The sequence below is a fragment of the Microtus oregoni genome, unplaced genomic scaffold (assembly GCF_018167655.1).
Source record: "Microtus oregoni isolate MIOR12 unplaced genomic scaffold, Mior012 000000F_ref0000247, whole genome shotgun sequence".
Classification (NCBI taxonomy): Eukaryota; Metazoa; Chordata; class Mammalia; order Rodentia; family Cricetidae; genus Microtus; species Microtus oregoni.
This window is the reverse complement of record NW_024543059.1, coordinates 7968631-7996127: the sequence shown is the minus strand read 5'-3', so window position 1 is coordinate 7996127 and position 27497 is coordinate 7968631. Positions and strand designations below refer to the sequence as shown.

Genomic DNA, 27497 nt, shown 5'->3' with positions numbered 1-27497 from the left:
TCTCTTCTGAGGGGCAAAGCTATATTAAAAATGACTGAGTCAGCTAAGAAATTCCATTTCTTTATCGATGCAAGTTCAGGTAATATATGCCAATTACTCTTTCTTTTGCTTATTGGAAGCCCTGGACCATGAAAGCCTGCCCAGATATTTCAGAAGGAATAAATGAATAAAGACGGACCCATCTTAAAATTCCTCATTAGAGTTTGTTTCAGCCATCTAAACAATTCTAGAATAGATCTGAGTTTAGAAGAAGAATTTTGAATATAGCCAGGCACCTATGAGTCAACAGATGTGCACAGAGAATTATGAGGAAATGCTGTAAACTGGGAAAAAAAAACCCACCGAATTTCTGTTCTTATCTGTCACAGATTTCTTCTTAGAAAATTGTAATTTCTGAGAAAAAAGTCTCAAACTGTCTATTACTCCCCCTCACCCCTAAAGTATGTCTTGCTCACACCATTAGAATTTAGAAATCATCAAGGGAGGCAGTGTTTCAACTACAAAATTGTGATTGCCTTTAAAGGCTCTAACAACTGTCTGGGTTTCTCTCCTCACAGAATTTAAATATAGTTCATGGAGAGCACTAGGGAGGCCAGGACTAGATTGCCAGCCCCTTTGCCCAGGGTCGAAGTTACTCAAGAGGGAGCTGATGAAGGAGAAACGAAAAATCAGCAAGTAATGAAACTAAGTATCCTGTTGATCTACAGCCACAGATGTATTTGTAGATTCTCTTTCATAGGAAATGGGGAGGGAATAGCATTGGCAGAAGAGGTACCTGCAGTAGTAATCAGAGAAAACATAGAGCCGTAAGCATGGTGGACTGTGCCTCAGCGACTTGTTTGGAGCATGTTTTTGATTATTCAATTACATGAGCTAATTGGTGAATCACATTTTACTGTGTTATTACATTATCAAACAGACCTAAACTAAATTTGATTTTCTGGGCTTTAGCAATTTAATGACTCACAGAAAAGGACTTCGTGATGTCAGAAAGCTTCAGCAACTCTAGGAAGGCTTTGGTTGAGTATATGCAAAGACAGAAAAAATAACAACAACCAAAACTCCTTGTATGTGTATTCTTCTGCCTGAACTTTCGTTCATCTTTCTTACTTTCCATAGCTGATAGGAGGACAGCAGGAGACTGAATTAATGTGATGTGTTTTTGTTTACTCAGTAGGGCTCCATGGAGCCTTTTCTTTGCTTCACCGACTCTCTAGAGTGAAGCCCTTCATGGTATTGAAGTGCTGCAAACTGGGAAGCAGGAATAAGCTCCAAAGAGGGGAAAATAAGCCCCTGGGAGCAAATATCCAAAGATGCAAAGCGAAAGGGATTCTTTCAAGAAACAAAAGACAAGAATTTTTACTGGTTTGCATCACAGAGGATATATCGTAGCATATATAATTTTTGCTTAACAGTTATAAGATTATGCATGCAGAATGTTAGATCCTAGGCTCATTCTTTATGCACATAATAATTAACATTCTGAAGTTCCCTGGTCAGCTTCATGAACAGGTCACACAAGCCTTGTCAGCAGGCTTCTGTATACTCCAAGTATCTTTAGCTTTCAACTGAAGAATGTAATGTCATTTCTCTAAGATAACAATATCCAGACTCCTTTTGAGGGTAGAGTGGCATCCAGGATGTAACCTTGCTTTAAAAAGAAAGAATATCATGTCTGTAACAAAATCTATTAAAATAAAAGAGGAATGAATTCTTTTTAATCATAGGCAAGTCAACATTTCTGAAAAACATTTTAAACAAGGAATCAGAAAGCTAGAATTCAGGAACAAGAAATTTTAGAGGGTCTAATGTCTAGTCTCTCATTAGTAGAGCGGTGCTTTTATTCCCTTGATGAACTCTAAAAAAAAAAAAAAGAAAAAAGAAAGCGAACTACATACTCTCTTGGCAGAGATTTTGATAGAAAGAACAAAACACAGAACTAAGAATATCTGTGCATTTTATCTGTATTTTAATGAGAGCTTCCTAAGTCTTGGCTGTGATTTTATGGATGTTTAAACTTTTTCAATTAATAGGACCAGGAGAATATTCCTTCAGTGTTTCCCACATTTATTTAGATGGTAGCAACTTACTGAGAGGAGATGAATCAAGGAGTATCTAGCAGAGAATCATTACCACCCATCATAGTGAACATCATCATCCAGAGGCCAAAACTGTTGAGTATGGCTCTTGTTCTCCTGGCAATGGAATTTACAGACAAGATGCTGCTGTGTGATCTATCCCCAAGGTTTCAGGATAATCCATATCAGTCCCTTAACATGTAACTTTCTCCTTTTATTTGTGGATGTGTGTGTGTGTGTGTGTGTGTGTGTGTGCGTGTGTGTGTGTGTGTGGATGTGTGTGTGTGTGGATGTGTGTGTGTGTGGATGTGTGTGTGTGTGTGTGTGTGTATGTGTGTGTGTGTGTGTGTGGATGTGTGTGTGTGTGGATGTGTGTGTGTGTGTGGATGTGCGTGTGTGTGGATGTGTGTGTGTGTGTGCGTGTATTTGTGGACGTGCGTGTGTGCGTGTATTTGTGGATGTGTGTGTGTGTGTGTGTGTGTGTGTGTGTGTGCGTGTATTTGTGGATGTGTGTGTGTGTGTGTGTGTGTGATGTATGCACATGGAAGTTGGGGGCATGTAAATCATACAGTATGTGTGGAAGTCAGAGGACAAGCCTCTGTTGGTACCCATCTTTACATTGTTTGCTCTAGCAGGCCCATGTGCTTCTGAGAGATTTCCCTGACTACCTTCCTTCATAACCTAAGATCACAGAGGTTACAGATCTATGCTGATGTTTATGTGTGCTTGAGGGATTTGAACTCGGGACCTCACACTTTTACAAAAGCATTGTATTTGCAAAGCCAATTCCCAAACTATTCTGACATGAAACTTTCCACTTATATGAAGTTCTATATCTGAAAAGAATTCTAGCCAATATGTTTTCCCCTTGAGAATTCACATCTCCTGTGATATCTAAGCATGTTAGTAATATATTGCATTTCTGGTAGTATGGGCTAGAGAAAGTTGCATGGTTGAGGCCCCTGCTATTCGGACTCTGGTCTTACAGTCCAGACCAGTCCTCTGGTAGCTTATAGTCTTTTCTTTAGCTTAAAAACTAGAAAACTGAGGGACTGTCGCTGTGGAAAATCAACAAGATACACAGAATTTCCCAGTTTTGAGAAATATGGTTTTAATAAAACAGTCTATTTCCATTATCCTTGGTTATCTACCATAGCTACAAGATTCTATTGCCAAAAACACAACACATTTTGGCTGCAGAACATAGAGAAATCATTCTCAAACCAATTGCGAAGCTTCCTTCCTCCTTTGGTAGCACTGCTGGTGGGGGAAAGACATATCTAGTGCAGACACAGTTTGCTGTACTACCTACCAGCTAGGCAACATGTGCCTACCTGAACACATGACTATAATGCCATGACTAGTTGCTTTCTGACTGGATTTAAGGCTTGTTCCACAAGAGGGAATTTCATCCTGGTGCTGTTAATCTAGTCAAAAGCTCATGGCCATTAGTATAGGGTAGAGCCTGCTTTTGGTTTGCTTAATGGTCATGATGTCAAATTGCCTTCCAACTATTTACATTTATTTTCATAGTTAGGGGCTTTGCTCAACTTTGGTTCACTTTTTTTCTAGTTCTCGGCAGTCAATGCAGAGTCTGCTAAGAATAACACATTATGAGTACACAGCCTTAAATGGGACGTGTTCAACACCAAGCTGCTACCGCAAGGCTTAGGAGACATGGAAGAGGAGAAAGAAAGAGCAAAGGAGCTCAGAGATGAGGAGAGATATGCTGTCTTCCAGAAACGGTTTGACTGCTGACCACGACCTCATGGCATGTTTGGTTATCCTCTCCAGATCAAGCCAGACAAAATACTCGCATTGATGGAGGAGGTGCTCTCTAGGTTTCTTCTCTGATCTAGGAGCTTGTTGCATGTGATAGATACTGGGAATAGAGAATAATTCTTCTCTGTGGGTGTGACCATTGTAGATTTACTATTCTTCACCTCTGTGTACATATGGACAGCACTAATTGGACTCAGTGGATGAAAGAGAGAACATTAAATTTGGAGGAAAATGTAGTAGAGGGCTATGTGGAGACTTGGAGAGGGAAATAGAAAATAGATATTATCACATTTCATTATATATATTTGGAATTCTCAGAAATTAAAAATTATATTTTCTTTAGATAATTTATATTTTATGGCATTGATTCTACCATAATAGCTGGTAGGTTTTTCTGGTGGCCAGAAATATCAACTTGATGCCACACATTGTCCCTCACTTTCTGGACTGGTTGCCTTCCTGGCCTCATATGGCATTTAAAGGAAGAGAGAGCAAGACTCGCAGCCCACTCACATTTCAACTTGGGACTTAAAATTATCATTTTATAAACTTGGAATACTTTATAGATTTTTTTTCTGCCTCTGGAGAACTTGAGCCAATTTTACAGTCTCTTTTTCCTTCACTGCTATAGTAACCACCTGCCTAGATGATGATATAATTTGATTTCAAGATTTATTTTTATCTCCTGAAAAGATATTTTTTCATGACTAGCACAGGTGAAATATTTTATGCTTTAATCTTTTTTAATTTGGAATCTTAATGATTTCCTTGATTTTTGAAATTTTTACCACCTTTTAAATTTCCCAAAGCTAAATAGAAACCAAACTTCAAGAACAACAGATCCTTACACATCCTCATGCCACGTTTTAACAAGTGCTGAAACAGGAACGTCAAAGCAAAGGGCCTTTAAGACCGAACAGAATTCTACCCAAAGAACAGTTACTGGCTATCAATAAAGCACCAAGCACAGAGACAGATCCTAAGAAAATAAACATTAAGATATACACATATTCTCAAAAACCACGTTCATTAATGAAGACTAATACACAGGCATTTTAAACCTCCCTTGTCAAACACTGGCTTTCGCATGTGTTTGTACAGGCAAAAAGTCAAACTTGTCATTTTAGGTTTTCTAGATATACAGAGATATATTTCTGTTAGATAGATAATCTTCAACACTTCAAAGACCTACAGAATATGGCATTTTAGAGGTTTTTTAAGAACTTAGAGTTTTCTCAACAGTGAGACATGTTTGTTTTTGGCAGCACCAATTACTTCAGAGAGGTTCATGGGCATTGAAGAAACTCATTATGGAATTTGACTTCAATGTGACAAGGCTAGCCATTTGGGTAAGAAACTACTGTTGCTTGGACTGCTTGATGGTATTCAGTATGAACTGGACATGCAGAACCTACAGAAAAGTTACCGCTAAAGTTTCCAAAAGCCGGGCAGTGGTGGCATACGCCTTTAATCCCAGCATTCAGGAGGCAGAGGCAGGCAGATCTCTGTGAGTTCGAGACCAGCCTAGTCTAAAAGAACTAGTTCCAGGACAGGCTCCAAAACCACAGAGAAACCCTGTCTCACAAAACCAAAAAAAAAAAAAAAAGTTTCCAAAAGACTAGATGGTCCTTCAGGGATTCTGCTTCATAAAAGAGTCTGCCAGACATTCTTCAGGACACAGAAGAAAGTGTCTGACAAACTGCCAATATAGGTGAAAACAGTTTTTTAAAATTTCCTGCTTCATGGAAAAGTTGACTAGATACTATGAGCCTATAGGCTGAAGATGGAGGTCCCAGCATTACAAAAAACCCCCACAAAAACAAACAAACAAACCAACAAACAAACGAAAAACCAAAAACTTTGGGTTACTATCCTGGCAGTGAGATGTCTCTGTCAATTCTAAAACTTTGGAAATTGTTATATGTAATTTTACTATATTAAAGTTAAAATTTTCATTTTCATTTAGATAGAAAAGGAGAGATGATGTGTGATTCCCTCTGCATGCTGTGAATGTTTTATTACCATTGGTTAATAAAGCATTTGCTTTTGCCTATGACTGGCAGGCAGGAAAAATAAACTGAATGTAGGAAGAAAGAAGGTGGAGTCAGGCAGTCACCATGTAGCTGGTAAAGGAGAAAGACACTGAAACTTTATCAGTAGGCCACAGTTAGCAGTAATACATAGAGTAATAGAAGTGGATTAATTTAGGATCTAAGAATGCACCAGAAAGGCTAGACAACCATGCCCATGAATCATCTGTCTCTCTGTCTGGGATCTTAAGTGCTTGCCACCATGTCCAGTTTTGAAAAGTGGGTTCATGAGTTGGAACTTAGGTTTTCATGAGAGGAAGACAACCTCTTTACTACTGAGCTATCTCTCAAGTTCCAGTTATTAATATTCCTAGCTGAGATTCTAATTTTGGTAGGAGCACTGAGTCTATTACTCACCTGAATGTCTTCTATCAGCAAACTGACATTAAGTTAAAAGAAATCCTAATCTTACTTAAATAAATTTCTGAACTCAAAGAACTGCTAAATTATATCTTTAACCAAATAAATAAAAAAGTCAACACTATTCTATAATAGCTCATTGCTGAAAAAATCTTTCTTCTTTTTAGCCTCTGTTATTTAAGTCTCCATAATACATAAAACTTTGGGTTTAAAGAATTGATCAGGAACGTAATTATTATTATGGTTTATGTTTTTAATTGGAAACCAAGCATTTTTAATTATGTAGTTTTGTTTTACTATAGAACTGTGATACAGTATTGTTAGTATTTTTGGAAAGTGAAGAAAAACAGTTTAGGATTCTTATATTGTAGTAAAGAAAATTATATTGGAAATCATCTTCATTAAAGGCTTCCACAATAAAGGGGCAACATAGTCAATGCCTGTGTCCATAACTGGATTTGTCTCTGATTCAGAAATGTTTTCCATCATTCATCCCCATGTTTGCTTCTAGCTCTGTATAATGTGCAGATGGGAGAAGAACAGGTGGTTTTCATGCATTCACTTGGCTCCAGCCTGGGTGCGCGCTGTTTTATTCTTTGGGTTTAAATATTGCATGAGTTTGAATATGCTCCTTGAGAACACTCTGTGTTGGTAGAACCCAACTGATCAGTACTTGAAAAGGCATCATGACACACAAGATTCCAATCCATCAAATCCCTTTCTCCCCCTACCATCTCCCTGTGTAAGTCACCGGCGCAGCTAAATTGTCCAAAAGAAGCGAGAACTAGACAAACAAAAACAAACAAAATCACACACAAACAAACCCAAATCATGACCACTAACAACAACAACAAAGAACAGCTAAAAGAACACAAAACAACAAAATGTTTGATTGCCAAATTCCAAGAAACATTTAAAATATTATGGGAACTGAGAGCAAAAGAATATGTCCCCTTTATCCCAGTGTAAGATTCATTATAACCTTTGGCCGGGCACGAGTGTTCTCCATTCCACCACCATTATTTCTCCTTTTTTGCATTAATCAATTCATTTGAAATTTTTGACACATATTAGTTTTACGAAGTGACATTTCCACCCATGCATAAACTGTGCCCTAATTGTACTTGCCCCTGTCCCTCTCATCCCTCTGTATCCTGTCTTCCCTACACACACGGTCTCCTTTAGTTTTATCAATCTCCTGTAATCTGATTTGTGTTCTATCACGATATAAGAGCTGGGCCTAAAGGATCCCAGTTCTTCTTCCATAGTTAAAGACAGATATCTTTCTTCAGTTTTTGTCTCCTTTGGCTTTCTGTTGCAGCATTTCCTTTCTTCTGTATTATGGTCATGGTTTATCTTAGCTGGCCTCATCCCTACTAGTTTGGCAGAGAGTGCTTGTGTCCATTTCTTTACTCTCTACTGTAAGTGATCCCTGAGCTGTGCTTCTTGCCATTCTAGAATCTATCTAAGTTTTCATCTTACCTGCTTGTTACTTCTTTCAGTAAATATCCTAATATCATTTCAGTCACAGTAAACCAAAAACGGAACTGATGATCTATTTTAAGTGTTTCTATGATATTCTTGAGTCCTCTATGCTTCTCCTCAATAAGTCCCCTTTCTCATCTATCTTCTTCACATTTCACAATAGTTAATATCCTATTTCACACACCAGTTAAGCACTTTCTTAAGGACACAGACATAATTTGTTAAAATACTTTTTCCTTTTTATTTTTTATTTTCAATGTGTTCTTTGTTTTGACATTTTCTTCATGCAATTTTTCTGCTCAAATCAGTTCAAGAATTTTTTTCCTTTATTCCTAAAGAATACCCCCGAAACATTCATTAGCTGTCCAAAATTTAAGAATTATCATGACTTACCTTTCTAGATGTGCACTCTGTTTGCTATCTTTAAATTTTTTTCTAGCTAAGCAATTATACTTGATTTATACCAAGAAACTGCTTTGGGTACCCTTGCTAATGTCTTGAACCTGCACTAAATATTTTTACTCAGTCCGTGTTATTACATTTCTTAGAAAAGCAATTTCAAATGCCAGAACTTCCCAAGTATTAGATGAAGTCTTACTAATAGAGGGGTGACCAAAACAAGCCTTTGCTTCACAGACTGGAATTCTACTGAAACTATGGGCACCTTCCTATTCTCTTAGCCAAAGAAAGTCCCTCCTATAAAATATTCTGCTGATCAATGCCCTGAAAAACCATCACTCTATTGCCTGGGTTTTTAAGAAAACTGGTAATAACAATGATGATGTAATCCTCACCACACCAACAAGACAAATAATATTACCACTATTTTTACCCCAGGCCCCACTCCTGTCATAATGCCTACCACTATTGCAGCTCCCACCACTGTGGCATCTAAGCCGCATCTACAACCACTGCCACAACTTCTACCACTAACATTGCTACTGTGGTCTATAATGTCTTCCCTACGTGCCAGATACCTACACAAAATTAGAAAAATATAGAGCTCAATGAAAATCAATAAAAAGGGGAAAAATAAAAAAAATAGAATGATCTTGTTCATTATTCTCATCATTTCATGAAGGAAAATACATGCTCTACACAAATTTTTTCTTAACAAAATCCACAGATCAGTACATATAGTGAAGAATGAAAGGACAAAGAACCTTTGTGTCTGATAACACAAAAGCAACTGTTCCCTTTGGCTATACCTTGCATGGGACCATGGACTAACTAGACTTCGAGTCTGCATCATAGTTCAGCTCCTCGCTGTATATTCAGTGTTGCTTAAAGAGACACCCTACTTTAAATCCTTGCTTTTCCTGCAGTTCTTATAACAATTTCTTCTCAAAGGCTCACATTATAAGTAGTAACTTCATATATTAACAGGATCTTGTGTTATGGGATTTCTATGTACTATTATCTTCAAAACCCTTTGTATCTAAGCCCTGTTGACCGTTGTCAGTTTCCAAAGGAGTGAACCACTTTAATTTCTCTGCAACTCTATGCTACAATAAGCTCCATCACCCTTTCATCTGAATATGGGTCACCCTTTCAGCAGTTTCCAAGATCAACTCATCGATTAACAAATGTGCATTGAGTGACTGTCCTTCTTTTCTTTACAAGTTCATTGAAGCTCCCCTCTCCTGTTTAAAAGCCCATCGCTGCCTTTATATGCTTGCAAAAGAACTACTGGGCTTGATTTTTCTGCTAGTTCACCTGAATGTGTGTTGCTCCAGAAAAATAAATGTTTAGAAATGATTGTTACACAAAAATTCATAGCGATATTTTCAGTTCAGGCACTATGCTAAGGGAAAGCATCCTACTGGTTTATTTCACTGCTCTTCAAGCACCTTGACAATCACAGGCACCTATTATCAGTGTCTTTTTGTCCCTACTCCTTGTCCTCCAGCAAAGGAAAACACAGAAACTGCAAGATTCCAACTTGTTTCAATGAGAAGTGTGTTGCTTGATACTAATGACAAAACCACTCACTTACAAACTTATTTCAATACATGATTGCATTTTCTTCCCACTATAGTTTTGTAGGATATCACTGTTACCTCAATTTTATAGGTGAGTGAAAAGCCAAGACAGTACATTTTTTGCTTAAAGCTGTTCAACTAGTAAACATTAGTGTCTTAATAGGAGTCTAGGGATTTTTTCAACTTTGATTATCAATATTTCTTCACATTTTGCTGCCCATAAGCTCATCATTTAAAGAGATAATCTTTGATTAAATAACAAGAAATTTTGATGATTGGCCATCTTTGAATTATACAATAGAAATTTAATATGGTTGCATCTGAGAATTAGTAACCTAGTGCGCTGGTTAGGAGATGAGATGCTGGAGTCAGATTGCTTAGGTGCATAACCTGTTTCTCCCATTCTCTAGATATAAACTTCAGAAATTAATTAACCTCTGTGAGCCTTTGGTTCTTATTTACAAAATTCTATCAACGCCTGGATTATATAACCATTCAAATCTCTAGTTCTTGGAAAATAGCAATGATTATCTCACAATTCTCCTAGGCTGGCCATGGGTTGGCCATTATCATCCTCTCTAAAGAGAAACCCCTGTAGGCTGTTTGGATCTGGTAGTAGGTGAGGGTAGTGGGAGTGATTAATGAACATTATTTTTAGGAAACTCTAAAGAAATCAGCTTGCAACGTTAGATTGTGGTCAAAATTTTTAGAGAGAAGTTGATTTTCTATATTTTACATTGTTAGATTCAGTTAATATGTATAAAATAAGAATGGTGACCAAAAATAAATAATATACTACTTTAAAAGAAAAATATGAGAAGTCCAAACTTTTATATCTATATCAGATCTTCTCAGACTGAACTGGAGAGTGGGTGAGGAGCAATATTGAATGTATGATTGTAGCTATGTAGAGGAGATAGTCTAGCCTGGAAAAAGGATACAGATAATGTCTCTATCTCTAGATAGCTGTCAGTCCAGGCCTCTTTAAGAATATTTAAGCATTTGTCGACTAGGCTACTTTGGAAGGTGATAGTGTGAGCTCCAAGAGATGTATGATTAACCATAGGTCACTGCTGCCCACTCACCCCATTTTTCTCATTCAACATGAATTCTCAGTTACATTATAATAAATATATTATAGAAATACCTTAAGCATGGGTAAACAGATACCAGGTTAATCAGACACAATCTTCTATAGTAATAACAAAGACCAAAGGTAGGTTGGGGGGCAATGAGAAGAGATAATAGAAATCATGTTTTCATAATATCATTTAATACTTAATGATTTTCTATTCATAATATCCTTGTTTGTATATGTAAATTTTATTTATTCTTCCAGAAAAATCTTGAATCATTCTTCTCCTACTTATCAAACTCTGTCTTTCCAGTCATAATATTCTTACAAAAAGGCATCTAAATACACTCAACACACACACACACACACACACACACACACACACACACACACAAAGACATCTACACATTTTATGCATCTGTAAATGATAATCTCACAGAATTATAAGGACTCAATGAGTTCATTAATTGGTATAAGTTAGACAAAGTAATAAAACACTTTGAACAATAAAGGGGCACATGGTATGGTTTCATTATTATATTATACATTGTCACTGCTTAATAAATGAGTGGTTGGCTTGACCAAGCCCCTCTCAAAAGAGAAATATAAAAACTGGATACCACTGTCAAAAATAGCCATTTCTATTCTTTGAAAACTTACCAAAGAAACACTGACCAAATAAAAAAGATTCCAGAGAAACCACTGAACCTCAGTCAAGAGCAGGAGAAATCTGCTGTGTCCTAGCCTGGGGTGCTCCTATGCACAGCTCCCCCTGAAACTACCCATGCCCTCTAATAAAATGTTCTGGAGGTACAATGTGTCTATCAGGATAGAAAAAAACAGCGAGTGCTTCAGCTTTACTGCCAGAGGGGGATGGATTCATTTGGAGAGCACAGAAAAAAACAACTCATGTTTAGCTGCTGGAAACAATAGTGATTCTAGTCAGTGGCAAACAATCAAGGGAAGAGAAAATTGAAGTGGCCTTAGGTGATAATAATGGTTGGTGGGATCAACAGACTGTCCAGATCATAGATAAGTTTAACAGGGGAACCTGGGGAATTAGGGATGCATGCAGTTCTTAAATGTGCTTACATATTTCTATCCCACCAGAAGGCTGATAGCATGAGCAAGATTGTGCTAAGACACAGGAGATGGAAGGTCCTTCCCACTGACACAAACCTGACTCAGCGTAAGACCCTGCACATACACAGAAAGGACACAATGGCACGTGTCAGAAAATAATCTCCAACGGAATGTAAACTGTCTGCATTTGAAAAACAGCCATCTATATTCAGCTGGTTCCATTGGTGGAATATAGTATTCTCACTGGCTCACTGACTTGAAATATAACCTCTGAGCAAAGCTGATATATAGGCAACCTAGTAAACTGGAAAACATCCTCAGCTCTCTGTAGTTACTATATACTACTGCAGGGGAGGCTAACACCATGCATCTAGCCCAGGCATGCAATTGAACAGATGGTCAAAAGCATCTGCAATCTGGGCTTAGAAAGAATGAAGGGAAAATCAGAATTACCCAAGAACTGAAGGACAATGGAAGAAATTACAAAGCAACACCAAAGGGCATAAGCACACATAATAATTACTCTAGAGGAAGGGAAAAAGATATATAAAAGAAACATTTGCAAAAAATTATTGAAAATTTCTCCTAAATCAAACCATAGCTCTAAGAACCAGAGAGAACTCCAAGCAGGATAAATATGAAACATCCAGTATTCATAAAAATCTAACAGCTAACATCCAGGTTTACAATATATAAAAATCAGAAAAATAAAACATAAGAAAAGTTTTTTCTCTTTTCTTTTGAGACAGGTTTCTGTTTTTTATATTCCAGGATGGCTTGGAATTCACACAGTAAATTCTGCATTCCAGGCTGGCTTTGAACTCATAGAAACTCTCCAGTCTCTCATGTACAAGTATTACAGAATTGTCTTATGCCAATTTAGGAGAAATAATACAAGTCTTAAAGAGAGCTGGAAAGGCCCCTTAATAATCAAGAAACAAACAAGACTTCTCAGAAATCATGCCAATAATGAGAGAGAAGATTGATAAACTCTAAAGGGCTTAAAAAAGCTAATCTAGAAAATTATGATGTCATTATTACAAAATGGAAGAGGAAGCAAAAAGTCCTCAGAAAAATAAATTCAGAAAGTATTGTCAGTAAGACTCAATGTAAAAATCACCCATATTGAAGTAAATTTTGTTATGTTTTCACAGAGAAGGAAAACCAGAAACATAAATCTACAGAAAAAAAATGGCACTAGAAAATGAAACAACAAAGATAAAGAGCAAAGATTTGTTATTCTTAACAAGTAAATTGTTACTAATAATATCAACAATGAACTTACTGGGTATGGTTTATGAGTAAGTGTAAAGAGGGTCATTAATAAAAATAAGAGAGAGATTGGAGAGAACGTTTTCTTAAAAGTTATTTACAATACTTGAAGAGTGGCATAGTGTGAGTTGAAAGTTGAACTGATTGTAAATGCTACTGATAATCTGAAAGAATCGATGTTTCTATGCCAATAAAGGAGACAAAATAGAATAACATGATATGCTTAATAAATTTTAAAACAGACAGAAAAGGTGTGAAAGATTCGAAGAATGTAAATGAAGAAAAATAATTTTATAACTAGAAACAAATGTTGTTTCTGTTAATCCAACTATATGAGTATCACTTTAAATATTAAAGGTATCAGGACTTTCAAAAAGAGATGGTCAGAGTAAATTAAAACAGAAGACACAACTGCATGTTGCCTATAAGAAGTAGTTCTTTAAATATAAAGACGTGTGTGTGTGTGTGTGTGTGTGTGTGTATGTAGTTAATCTGATGACTGATGAACTAGATGTCAAACAATAGCCAGTCAATAAATAAAGGCCATTACAAAACAAGGGCAATTTACTAAGAAGATAATTGCAGTTATAAATATACGTTCATGAAATACTGGATTTTCTAGCCTTATATAACAGAAATCTAGTGGGCATTAAAGGTCCCATAGGTCCTGAAACAATGAGAAATCTCAATACTGAACTCATCTGAGTTGAAACCATCCAAGAAACTTCACTGTAGAGCAAATGGCCTTAATGAACACATTCATAATGCACTATCAAACAGATATTATGTATACATTCTTCACAGTGGACCATGAGAACTTCTATAAAATGGATCACATTCTGTGACATAAATAAAGTCTTAAGAAATGCAAAATATCAAAATAATTTCTTGCATCTTATTATGCCTTGTCAGCATATAGGTAGACAATGAAAGTAAGAGAACTAGAGAGCACATGAATACAAAGAAGAAGAACAATAGACAGTTGAAGAACACATGAGTCATTGAAGAAATTGGAGAGGAAATTAACATATTACTAGAATCAAATGAAATGAAAGCACAACTTACCAGAAACCTTTTTATAGAGCTAAGGTAGTTCAATTAGTAAATTTATAGCAAATTTATATATATATATATATATATATATATATGTATATATATATATATATATATATATATAGAGAGAGAGAGAGAGAGAGAGAGAGAGAACTAAAACTATAAAATGGACCATGCTAGAGAGAATGAGATCTCAAATAAAGGGCAAACAACTGAGGACAATGGAATGCATGAGACATCTAAGCAGTAACTATTTAGAGTGATATAGGGACTAACTGGACCAGAGCAGGGCAAAAAAGGGAGGGGGAGACAAATGAAAATCAATTATGACATATTTGTATAAAAAATGCCCAGTGAAAGCCATTACTTTGCCAATTGAAAAAATTAAAATGGTAGAATTGTAAACAAAAACAAACCCATCATAAAAGTCAGAACCTTAAACACCTCAATCAGAAACAGACAGAATCAACACCATAAAATTAGAAAGTATCATTCAACATTTATTTACAAAATCTCAAACTCACATGTAATATTTACTAAGACAAATCACACTGAAGGCTATAATCGACATCTTCAGAAATATAAATAGATATCATGCAATATCTGCTTTCAGACTGCAATGGCAGTAGAAGGTAAGAAATCAGTAACAGAATGATGGGTTAGAAATAAAAAAGAAGGTACTTCCAAATGACATATGTGTCACAGAATACAACTTAAGGTATAATTTAAAATATTTCTAGCTGAAATGAAATTGAAAATAGAATCATTCAAATTATATCCTATAGTAAAAGCAGTACTTCAAATGAATTGATAGCTTTAAATGAACATATTATAAAATGTTAAGCTTCTGAGAGCATTGCTTTAAGTTTCTGCCATAGTATGATTGAAAACATCAGATTAAAATTAAAGTAAGCAGAAGAAAAGGAGTAAGCAGACATGCAGAAGAAATCAAGAAAACACATCTAGGAAACCAAAAGAGAAAACCAACAAACTTTAAGGCTACTTCTTTATAAACACCAATCAAGTTGACAGCCTTTAGTCAAGGTAAGCAAGTAAGTGAGAAATTGCAAATATTCTAAATCAAAAAAGGACCCTTGCTATGAACACCATGGAAACCAAAAGTATCATAAAGAAATATTATGAATATTTAGGTCAATTTTGATGACCTAGATCAGTTTCCAACCTTTCTAATATTTCAGCCCATTAATATAGTTCCCCATGATGTGGTGACTCCCAACCATAAAATTATTTTTGTTGCTACTTCATAAGTGTAATTTTGCTACTATAATGATTTATAATATAAATATTTGATATGCAGGATACCTGATATGCGACCCCCAAAGTGATTGTAATCCATAGATTGAGAACCACTGACCTAGATGAAAGGGGCAGAGTTCATGAAAGAGAGTGTGTGTCATAACTCAAATAAAACAGAATATACAATCTAAAAATAAAGTACTAGTGTTTTTATGGGATTCATTAGTATGCAAATTAGTGCAAAAACTGAAGCCCTATCTCAAGTGAAACAAAACACAAGATGAGTTGAATGTATAGGGCCAGAAGGACAGAAAGAAGGCTGAGGCCATATGTAGCTAATATTGCAGTGGTCATGACCTGTTGCAGCAATGAAATACCCAGATTCACATTCCTGCAGTCCCCAAAACTCATGTTTCTCGAAGGATATTATAAGGTATTATAAACAAAGGTCACAAGCCATTCAGGCTGTAAAAGAACACAAAGCAACTAGCAAACCTTCAAGGTACTAATGGTCCTTCCTTTAAAATGGTTAACCGAGAAACCAATATGGGTTTACCAATGGCCGTTAACAGAAGACAAACTTCAGGCTCTAGAACAGCTGATACAGGAGCAAATAGATGCTCACCATATTGAAGAATCAACAAGCCATTGGAATTCTCCTGTTGTTAAAAAGAAATCTGGAACATGGAGAATGATGACAGATTTAAGAGCTGTAAACAAGGTAATTAAACCTATGGGCCCTCTGCAATCTGGAATTCCTCTGCCTTCCTTATTTACCAAAAAGATGGCCTTTTATAGTTATTGATTTGAAAGACTGTTTCTTCACTATACCTTTGTAAGAAATAACAGAGAAAAATTTGCCTTCACAGTGCCTACTTACAATAATTCTCAGCCTACTAGGAGAAACCAGTGTACCATCCTTCTACAGGGAATGCTCAATAGCCTCACCCTATGCCAATACTTTGTAAGTCAGCCACTGGAAATAATACATAAACAATTTCCTAAATCTACCATTTACCATTACATGGACGACATTTTTCCATCTTATTTAACCCATTTCTATTAATCTGTGTATTGCTACATGGCTGTGGCTTACCAGCTAAAGTTCTGGCATCTGTCTCTTGTAGGGCTACATGGCTTCTCTCTAACTCTGCCTTCATTCTCCCAGAATTCAGTCCAGTCCTGATGGAGGAAGGTCATTGACTATTAAAGAAACTGCTTGGCCCATTATATCTAGCCTCTTCTTGGCTAACTCTTGCACCTGGACTAGTCCATTTCTAATAATGTGTGTTGCACTCCAAGGTGTGCTTACCGGGAAGATTCTAGCCTATGTCCATCCTGGGTTGGAGCTTCATCGCATGTGCCCGGGAGAGGGGAGCATGGCCTCTGCTCCAGAGAGCAGAGCTGTCGAGTCTGAGCTCACTTCCTCTTCCTCCCAGCATTCTGTTCTGTTTACTCCACCCACCTATGTTCTAACCAATAAAATGGGCCAAGGCAGTTTCTTTATTAGCTAATGACCTTCCTCCATCACAGTACTCCCTGCCTAGCTCTGCTCTGCCCTGCCCTGCTCTGCTATAGGCAATAGTAATCACAGTATACATAGGGAAATCCTACTTCAGCCATTCATGTTTGTCATACTTATAGATAGAGTAATAAGTTTCTTCAGATACATAGAGATTATATTCTGCATAGACAGGTAATCTTCAACAACTGTAGAACATGGCATTTAAATAATCTAGGGTTCTGTTGACATGAGACATGATTACTCTTAGCAGCACTGATCTATTCCTGAGAGAATATTGAGCACCAAAGACACTCCACTTGTAGCTTGTTTTCTTCTGGGCAAAACTGGCCTTTGGGCAAGAAACTGACCATGGATTGACCACTGACAAAATACACATTATCTGGACAGGACAAGCAGGATGCAAGAAAAAAAGTCTGTGAAACCTTTCTAAGACAGGGTAAGACCATTCTGAAAACTTTCCTGCCTTGGAAAATGGTCTGTCAGTAACTCTAGGCCTTTGCAACATTGCAAATAAGACTTTGGGTGATTACCCAGGTAGCCAGTTGTCTCTGTCATCTACTGCACACTTTAGAAGGAGCTTGATTGCACTTCCTGCCTACTCAAGTAATATTATCTCCCTTCTCAGGCCTTCAATAGGATTGAAGATTAGATAGTTTTAGTTACATTCCTCATATGATTTAACCAAGTCCAGATGCTTTAGGATAGAATGATTATTGAAACATTTAGCATTTGTTCCTTGCTTAATATTGTTGATGTTTGTTGTGATCTTTTTATACTTGATATTTGTGCTTATTATATATAGTTTTGTATTAGGCTTAGAATTCTTTTATTTAAACAAAAGGAGGAGGTGCTGTAGGAATTCCTTCAGTCAGTAGCATTTAAGATACCAGCTCAATTGGGTGTGACCAGTTATATTATAAGTGCCAAAGTAAAGCGTTCTGCTCTCTCTCCCAGCTTCTGGATTTGGTTCCTGTTCCCTGTTTGTGCAGAGGACTGTGATCTGTGATTCTATCCCTAAATAAATAATCCTTTATTATACTCAATTCTGAGCTAGTGTGGGATTATTTTATAACTTCCATCTTCATGAGTGGGTCTTAAATTAATGTGCCTTCTCTTGGACTCTTTTCCTTCTGTTTGTTTACCTTCTCCATCTCTGATGTGATAGCTTTTGTTTTATCTTATTATATTTTATTTTTTTTTTTGTATTTCACTGTTATCTCTTAGAAGCTTGTTCTTTTCTAATGAGAGACAGAAAGAAGAGACATTGAGGGAAACAAAACATAATCGGGATATATTATGTGCAAAAAAGAATATATAGTTCACTAAAGGGAACCAGAGCAAATAAGAGAATATTTATTTTAATAATTAAGAAAGGCTTATCTTTGTTCAGTATAATCTAAAGAAGACCGAATCAGAGGGATTACTTGTTAAGTAGTCATCATTATATCAAAAGACATTACAAGAAAAGGCCACTATAGACCACTCTCTCTCAAGAATTATAGATCTAAAAAATCCTCACTAAACACTAACAACTTGAGTCAAGTAATCCATAAAAAGAATTCTATACCCCAATAAAATGGCATTTAGTCCAGGTCAACAACTTAATATGACTTGATGCTGTATATCTCACTGAAAGGCTACAGAAGGAAAAGAAGTACAAGATGTTCGTTCCAAAAATGCAGAAAATGTATTTGGAAGATTTAAAATGATCATTTTTGATTAAAACTTTTAGTAAACTGAAGAGATACTGAATTCCTGAAGAGAGAGACTGTAAGGTCAGTTAAGCACTGATCATGCAGATATGAGGACTGGACTTTTCTCTCTAGCACCCAGGGAAAAGCTAGGCTTACCTAGCTATAAACTCTATAAATTACAATACCAACCCTACAGGTAAGATGTAAGGGGGATAGACAATCACTTGCTGATTGCACTTGACACTTGCTTCTTCACAGGAGGCATTCAAAGGCTGGTGCTCTAAACCCAGTCAGCAATGCATGGCAGGGAAAGGCAGAGGCTCTCTGCAAAGGTGATAAGAAATCTTATTACTGTTGTTTAACTCACTCCACAAAGGGTCAAATTGCCTTCTAAATGTGTTTGGTTATACCCACTGATAAATGCTTCTTCAAAACTTAACCAGGAACCTCTCTTTGCAATCAATATGGAGGCTCATAGATGTTCAAGGTCCTGAGACTAAGTGAAGGTTGAATGTTCAACCCTAAACAAGACATTCATGCCACCTTCTCTAGGGCTCAGGAAAATCCAGAGTAAAGGAAGTAGAAAGAAAGTAAGAGCTTGAAGTGTTCTTGATAGTCTTTGTTGTCAAACTAGAGACGTCTGGAAAGAGGGAGCTTCAGGTGAAGAATTTTCTAGATGATTTTGGCTTGCAGCATTGTCTTGATTGATGATTCTAATGGGAGGGCCCAGCCTTCTGTGGGTGGAGCCACCTTAAGCAGATAAGCCTGGGACTGTATTAAAATGTTATCTGAGTTTGATCCAGTACACAGCATTCCTCCTTCATTTCTGCTTCAAACTCCTACCTTGACTTCCTGCTCTGAGATCTCTCAATGATTTAATGTGGCCTGGAAGTATAAGATTAAATAAACCCATTTCTTCTTAGGTGCCTTTTGGATATTATATTAATAACAGCAAAAATAAAACTAGAAATTGAAGACAGGGAGAAAGGCTGTGAAATGCCATCAGGCATGGCCATTCATGGAAACAATGAACTCACAGTTCCTGTGGTTATCTACAACTGGACTCACTAAAAATGGTCCCTGTCAACAGTCATGGCTCGGAGAGGGACCCAGGAGGTTTTGCCTCTCCCTGCTGAATTACTGTCTACTGATAGGTTCTGAAAAAGAGAGTCTCTATACTTAGTTTTGTACCTACTGGTAAGCTCCTCATGCTTCAGTGGATAGTGACAAACTCATGGTCACACAAATGACACTGAGTTAAAATCAACTCATCACAAAATAAGTCCAAAGATTTGCATATTGGAAAGAGATATGCAAGATAGTGCTCGGCAGGGGTGGGAACAAGAAGATGGGAGGTGTGAATAGTAAGAATACAATGTATACATATATAAAATAGTCAAAAACCACACTTAAACAATAAAACAAAAAGCCATGCAAAACCCAAGCATGCTGGTATGTGCACTAATCCTAGCATTGAAGAGGTCCAGATAGGTGGCTCCTTAGGGCTCATTGCCCAGTCATCTTAGCAGAATGAGTAAGCCTAAAACCAAGGTGTGTGGCCCCTGATAAACAACAGTTGCATTTGGTCATAATTCTCTACATGAATGTGTACATACATGTGTCTGTACATGATTGCTCCTGCACACACCTACATACATACACACATGCACACATACACACAAATACCAAGAAGAGGATAAACATGTTTCCTCTCAGTACTGCTTTTGGACATAGGTGTAGGAGGCCTTTCTGTCTTTGTGTTGCTTTCATTGGAATAAAGAAACTTCTTTGGGCCCCTGACAGGGCAGAACTTAGGTAGGTGGAGAAGACAGAACTGAATGCTGGGAGGGAAGAGAGGCAGAGTAGGGGAGGGATGCCATGGATCCTCCGCCTGAGACTGGTACTGGTTAGAATCTTTCCCAGTAAGCCACTGCCACGTGGCAATATACAGATTAATAGTAATGGTTTAAATCAAGATGTAAGAATTAACCAATTAGAGGCTAGATATAATGGGCCAAGCAGTGACTTAATTGATACAGTTCCTTTGTGATTATTTCCATTCTTGGAGGCTGTGACAAACAAGCAGTCCTCTCCCTTCCAGCACAACATCATAATAGAAACCCTAGATATAATAAGACAAGTGCAGACTTTCAAATGTACACAGATTAGGTAAAAAAATACAACCATGATGTTCTATATAAAATTAAAAGAGACAAAATCTTCCTAGAACTCAGTGATTATTGCTAAACTGAAAGAGAAAAGGTCAATATTCAACAATGAATTGATTTCGTATTCAAAGAAGAGGAATTTGAAATTAAAAGCACATTACTATTTAATGCAAAATCCCACAAGTAAAATGCTGGTTCCTAGAAACAGTGTTAGGGTCTTACAGTATTACATAATCTAGTGTATAACAATTAGTATGTATAAAGCACTGTTCCTAAATTGTCAGTTTGATCTGCAAGCTCTAAATACAATTAAAATGAAGCCTGGAGTTTAAGTAGCATATGTAGATGCTCACCAATATTACACTGAAGTCACAGTGTAATGCTGGACATGCATTAAAGTGTGAACATTATTACTGAAACAGAATTAAGTAAGCTTAAGTAAGTGAATGGTAGCTAAAATCCATCGTCCGATAGCAAAGCTGTAAGTAGGAATCTAGGCAAACTAGAAATTTCTTTCAAAAAAATATTTAAATATCAGTGAGTAGTTGTGACTTGCGCTCAACCATGTAACTAAACAGAGTGGTAGTAAGGGCGAAAGATATTCACTAGGTTCTTCAAACACTGTAGTTAATGATTTTTGCCAACTTACATTTGGAGCTTAACTTACAGAATGCATTATATATTTATATAACTCTATATGACATATTAAACATTATCATAAATTAAGCTTCATATAGGTTCTCCTATGTAGATGTGACAGAGTGGCAGCATTTTTCTCACGGACGCTGGCAAGCAGAGCTGAGCTGCCTTCACTGCACTTGGCATCATGATTCTTGTCTCGATGTCTCGGCTCACAAAAGCTGACAGATAAAATGTGGTTCCTACTTTCAAAACACACATTTATTCTGAAAGGCTTCTGGAGGACAGCTTGTCAATTTTCTCGGGAACCAAGGAGCTTATAAAGATTGAGAGTCAGGGTACTTGTGTGGAATTTCTTCCTCAGCTTCTGGGGAATGAAGAGGCCTCCCCCTTATCTGAGTTACGAATTACCCTTCACCAAGGGCTGTTTAACCCAATTGCCGCTTTGGAATTTGAGGATCTTAAAGCCAAAAGAGAAAACCCATTTCGAACCCACAAGAATCCATTCTTTCCAAGTGTTGCTTTAAGGGAATTTTTCCTTTCTGTGTTGCTGAATATTCCTGGTATTGTCCTCAGCAAAATCTGCTGCTCTTTTCCAGGCAGGAAGGCTAGAGGCTGCTTAACACTGCTTGCTTGCTACAGTTAATGAAGGGCATTTGGACAGCATTTCATGGTAAAGACTTTCAGGCTACTTGAAACTATTAATCAACGGAACAGAAATGTTCCCTGAGTGATGTGTCTGATTGCTTTAAACACAGGACTGAAAAACAGAGAGCGCTCTACGTAGGGAAATTGCCTTGGCAACGTGGCATGTATTCCTTAGAAGGAATCTTTAGAAAGACTCTAAAGTGTAACCACGGCTGCCTGAAGTCTTTATGAAATGCCCACAGCAGCCAGTTTTTTTCTCCCACTATCAAATAGGGCACTGTGGCTGGTTTCTAGTTCATATTCGATTCATTTTAAATACAGACTCCTACAAACTTGCCAGCATCCAAATACGCAAAGTGCCTTCTGAGAACAACCTTCATTTTTAAAGCAAAGATCCAGTTACCAGAATAGAAAAAAAAGCCAGCCTGAGAAATGAAACACGGTGGTAGTATTTATCTGAACACATTTATATGGGGGTGTGTATCGAGAACAGTATTTTAAAATTAATGTTTGTTTGTATAAAATCTGAATGTCGGAAAGATAACACCTAAAGATTTATTTTCAACTCACCCATTACAGATTTATTTTAAGTCATAAAAATCACATGTTGTGACATAGCTCAGGTTATTCTCCAATGCGCTGTCATACTATGAAGTGAGGACGACCTTGTCACCATTTTAAATAGAATGAAACTGAAACATAATATAAAACAAGTTCCCTTGATAAAGTTATGGATTCATCTTTGTTTGCACATACTTTTTGAACATGTTGAACTTGAACGAATTCTCTCAGACTCTACAGAGGAAAAAGTGTCTTCCCACCCAGCTAATATTGAAGCAAAGATCTAAGCCTCCCTCCTTATGGAAATTGGCTTTAAAATTGCAACCCCCAAACCACAGCTCTCCGTTTTACTCCGCCTTATTCTCCAGCAGGAAGGTTGTGGCAAGCATTTGTTTCTGCTCTTGCCAAAGAATGCCCTTGAAGGAGCAGCATGTTTGGCCAAAAGGCCACCAAGTGACTATTTGAGAAAAAGAGCAGTGTGTAACAAGGCTGGAGTGTGCCGGCAATAAGCAATTGGAGCGTCTTTATTGAAAGACTTTTGGGGTGGGAGGGTGTGTCAGTTCTTCCTTTCACTGCTTCCCAAGCTGAACCAAGGAACAGAAAGCTGTTCAGTAACATCATTTACTCATTCATTCATTCATTCCACTAAATCTTGATCATCTTCCATATTCTGAAAACACTGAAGACAGCTCTGCTAAAAGAGGTGAGTGGTGATCCTAAGAACAATCCATGAGCAATGCTAACATTAGACCAACAAATCATCTTCTTAGAGGCTGGGATCTAGTATGAGATCCAAGAAGTACAGTAAGGAGAAACTTGGGATTATGTTATAAGAATGTCAGTCTGAGAGTCCTTAGAAGATGGGTACTTCCAATGGGAATGAAGGAAGAGTCTGGGGAAAGGCTTCCATGGTCAGTGTTTAGTCTGGAAAGATAAGGGGCAGTGAAGCAGTGAACCAACGGGAGAGGAAATACGGTCAAGCAGTCTAGATAAATCGTTCAACATACATAAACATATAAAGAAAAGAATGACAACTAAGCAACCAGAGGGCAGCTAGACAAGAGCAGGTCTTGATTATCAAAGGTGGCAGGTGTTTAATTTTGTAGTTTCTAAGTTGTGCGGCATTGAGTGCCTTATATTTACATAGTTGGATTCAGAACAGGAAACTAATTCATACCATGTATTTCTGAGTTTTTCTTTCTCTAGGACAGCTAGGGAGTAAGCAATGTATTGAAAACACAAATCAAATAAACGTCTCTCACAAGTCTTCTCTGGTGTGTAACACATGCAAGGTACAAAATTTGCATGCCCTAGTTCTTTGTTGTTAAATTTTAGACTCTTGGATGTTGTTTTTGAGAATGAATGTTCATCTTTCAAGAAAAGGAAGTAGTCACCAGATTCATTCATCGGAAAGAGCCCCTGGACTAGCTTCTTTTCTGGAGACTACCAAGTGCCCTGTTGGGCAAAAATCTGCATCACTTGTGCAATAAAGGAATGGGTAATGGGCTGGCCTTTGAAGATCAATTTTTCATTCAAAAATAATTTTCTTCCTCTCTTCTCACTCTCTAGAAATTTGATTGACTTTCCACAAGATTTCAGACAATTCTGGGCAAGCAAATTCTATAAGAAGTATTATATATAATGGCTTTATTGATAGAGAAAAGGTAAATACGAGGCAATTAACATATATTAACCAACAGTATGCTATATTAACATGATTATACATGTGCTAAAAATTTACACAGAAATCTTGGATATACTATTAAGAGAAGAACAAATGATGTCAGATAAAAGATAAAAATAAAAATCATCCATTTAAATAATTTCGCTTCCTCTAAAGATCAGGGTACCTGTTCATTATTGCCGACTAAATATGCAGTCCAGAATAGTCAGATTTCTACTTGGACCTAGTTTCTGTATTCTAAGTTGAGTTATATTTAACCTAGGATTTTTTTCTTCAAAATATTTACCTATATCAGTAATTATCATTTTAGCAGTAAGTAACACTATTGGAAACTGGGTTTTGCAAAGTGAGTTGGATGGTGCAGGAATGACGATCTTACTCATCCCTCCCTTTCTGGTCCTACTTTATTTTGTGGTAGCTGAAAACCATACAGAAAAAATACGTTGTATCCTGTTGACTCATAAGAGGAAAAACCACCGGATCTTGGGACAGTACAAATTACTACCACTCTTTCAGCAATTACAATAGAAACTGAAGGTATGGTTTCTTGAAGGAAACTTCCTCTAAACTTTTATGAAGGAAAAGAAGTGGAGCCAGAAAAGTCCTTTATGCCAATAGACTATTAAAATTATCCTACATCACAACTTGGACATATTGTAGCATATACCAGTGAACATCAAGTTGAAATAAAATTAGGAAGCTTGTAATATCAAGCTATTAAACTGTACCAAAAAGAGGATAATATTTTCATAAGCATAGTCTTTGTACAATGGGAAAAAAGAATGAAATGAGGCACCGGGAGAGCCATCATTGGGAACCTTCATCTGGTGATGGATGGAGATAGACACAGAGACCCACACTGGAGCACTAGACTGAGCTCCCAAGGTCCCAATGAGGAGCGGAAGGAGGGAGAACATGAGCAAGGAAGTCAGGACCACGAGGGGTGCACCCACCCACTGAGACAGTGGTGCTGATCTATTGGGAGCTCACCAAGGCCAGCTGGACTGTGACTGAAAAAGCATGGGATAAAACCGGACTCTCTGAACATGGTGAACAATGAGGACTGATGAGAAGCCAAGGACAATGGCACGGGGTTTTGACCCTACTTCATGTTCTGGCTTTGTGGGAGCCTAGCCAGTTTGGATGTTGGATGAAGAGGGGCGGACCTTGGACTTTCCACAGGGCAGGGAACCCTGACTGCTCTTTGGACTGGAGAGGGAGGGGGAGAGGAGTTTGGGGGGACGGGGAGAAGGGTGGGAGGAGGGGGGGGAATGGGAGGCTGGGAGGAGGCGGATACTTTTTTTTTCCTTTTCTCAATAAAAAAAATAAAAAAAATAATAAAAAAAAGAATGAAATGATGTGACTTTGAAAAACACAGAAAATCCAGTTCTAAAGGGCAGGGAGGTATTTGTACTGTCATGAAAAGTGAAAAATGCAATTGGCATGCAGATCACTTCTCTTTTTTCTTCTTTTGGAATGATGCTTTCTCCATATTCCCGAGATTGCCTCAGGACTCATGACTGCATGCTTACGTGATCCTTCCGCATGACAACTTCTTAAATAAAGGTATTCACTGGATTAAACAAACATCTTAGAACAAATTTCGCTAACCAATTAATAAACAATTTTTATTCCAGATGCAATGACACTTGTCTACAATGCCAGTACTTGGAAAGTAGATGAGGAAGATAAAGTTTTCAACAAACATCTTTGACTATATAAAAAGTTAAAGGCTAGTCTCAAAAATGCTTAATTCTTAATAATCATTGGCAATAGAATGCAGTCTGTTATTTGAGTCCACAGTGTGGGAGGTGAGAGTGGCCGTGGTGGAGAAAGGAACTGTGGACACTTGGTTCAATATAACTTTTCTGGCAGCGAATGCAAGAACAAACTGTGATTTGTACATCGAACCTTCTGTTAAAATCTACTGCTGAGGACTGGGACAATGACTCAATCGGTAAAGGAAATTCCTGAGTTCAGATGCTCAACACTCTTATAAAAATGGTAGTTATTGCTGCTCTGCATGTCTGGAATTCCAGTTCTGGGGAGGCAGAAACCAACAGTTCCCTGGAGCCAGTTTAGTTGGCTGAATTGCTAAGTTCACATACTGTCTCAAAAAGTAAATCTGAGGGCTTGAAGACATCACAGAGGATAAGAATGTTGTCTGTGCAGTGATGAGGACCCAAGGTCAAATCCACAAAACACATGTAAAAAGCTGGTGGCCATGTGTGTCTGTAATGCTGGCACTGTGAGGGAATGAGAAAGGAGAACCATTGGAACTAGCTAGGGAGTACTGACTTGCAGTTGGTGTAGCTGTAGGTTTAGTAAGAAATCTGTCTCCAGAGAATAAAGGGAACGAGAAGGAAACACACCAGATGTTTTCTGCTGGTCTCTCTGTGTATATATGACTATATATATACTCATGAGACACATGTGCACTTTTCAGACACATGCATACACACACATACACTCATTTGTGGAATAATCCTTCTGTACACTGTGAAAATGTGTTACTCTCATTGTTAATGAAAAGCTGATTGGCAGATAGCTAGGCAGGATTTTGGGGGCAAGAGAACCAGACTAAGGACACTGGGATAAAGAAGGGTGGAGTCAGAGGAGTTGACAGAAGATACAGAGGAAGCAAAATATGCTGAAGGACAGGTAAAGACACATGGTAATACATATATTAATGGAAATGGGTTAATTTAAGTTGTAAGAGCTAGTTAGTAATAAGCCTGAGCTATTGGTTGAGCATTTGTAATTAATAATACACACACACACACACACACACACACACACACACACGATTACCATTAACAGTTTAAAAAGAAAGGCATAGGCCACATGGTGACCATTGTTGCTTGACAAACTTCCAGCATGTTGACAATTCAGACCACACTTCTCCAGCACCTTTTTACTTTCAAGATGTGTTATGGGAGTTCCCTTATTCCTTTTTCTCTGGAAAATTTTGGGCAGGCTTTGGTAGAGGACGAAATTTATATAATGGCAGTCTCTCTCTAAACAAAATATTTTTTTTTGAAAATAATCACTGCCATGCCAT

General features: G+C 37.4%; 1 protein-coding gene across 23 annotated transcripts in view; it reads right to left on the bottom strand.

Moving 5' to 3' along the window:
- Dlg2 (discs large MAGUK scaffold protein 2) overlaps window positions 1-27497 on the bottom strand; it is a 1645338-nt gene that overhangs the window by 525969 nt on the left and 1091872 nt on the right. The window lies entirely within an intron of this gene.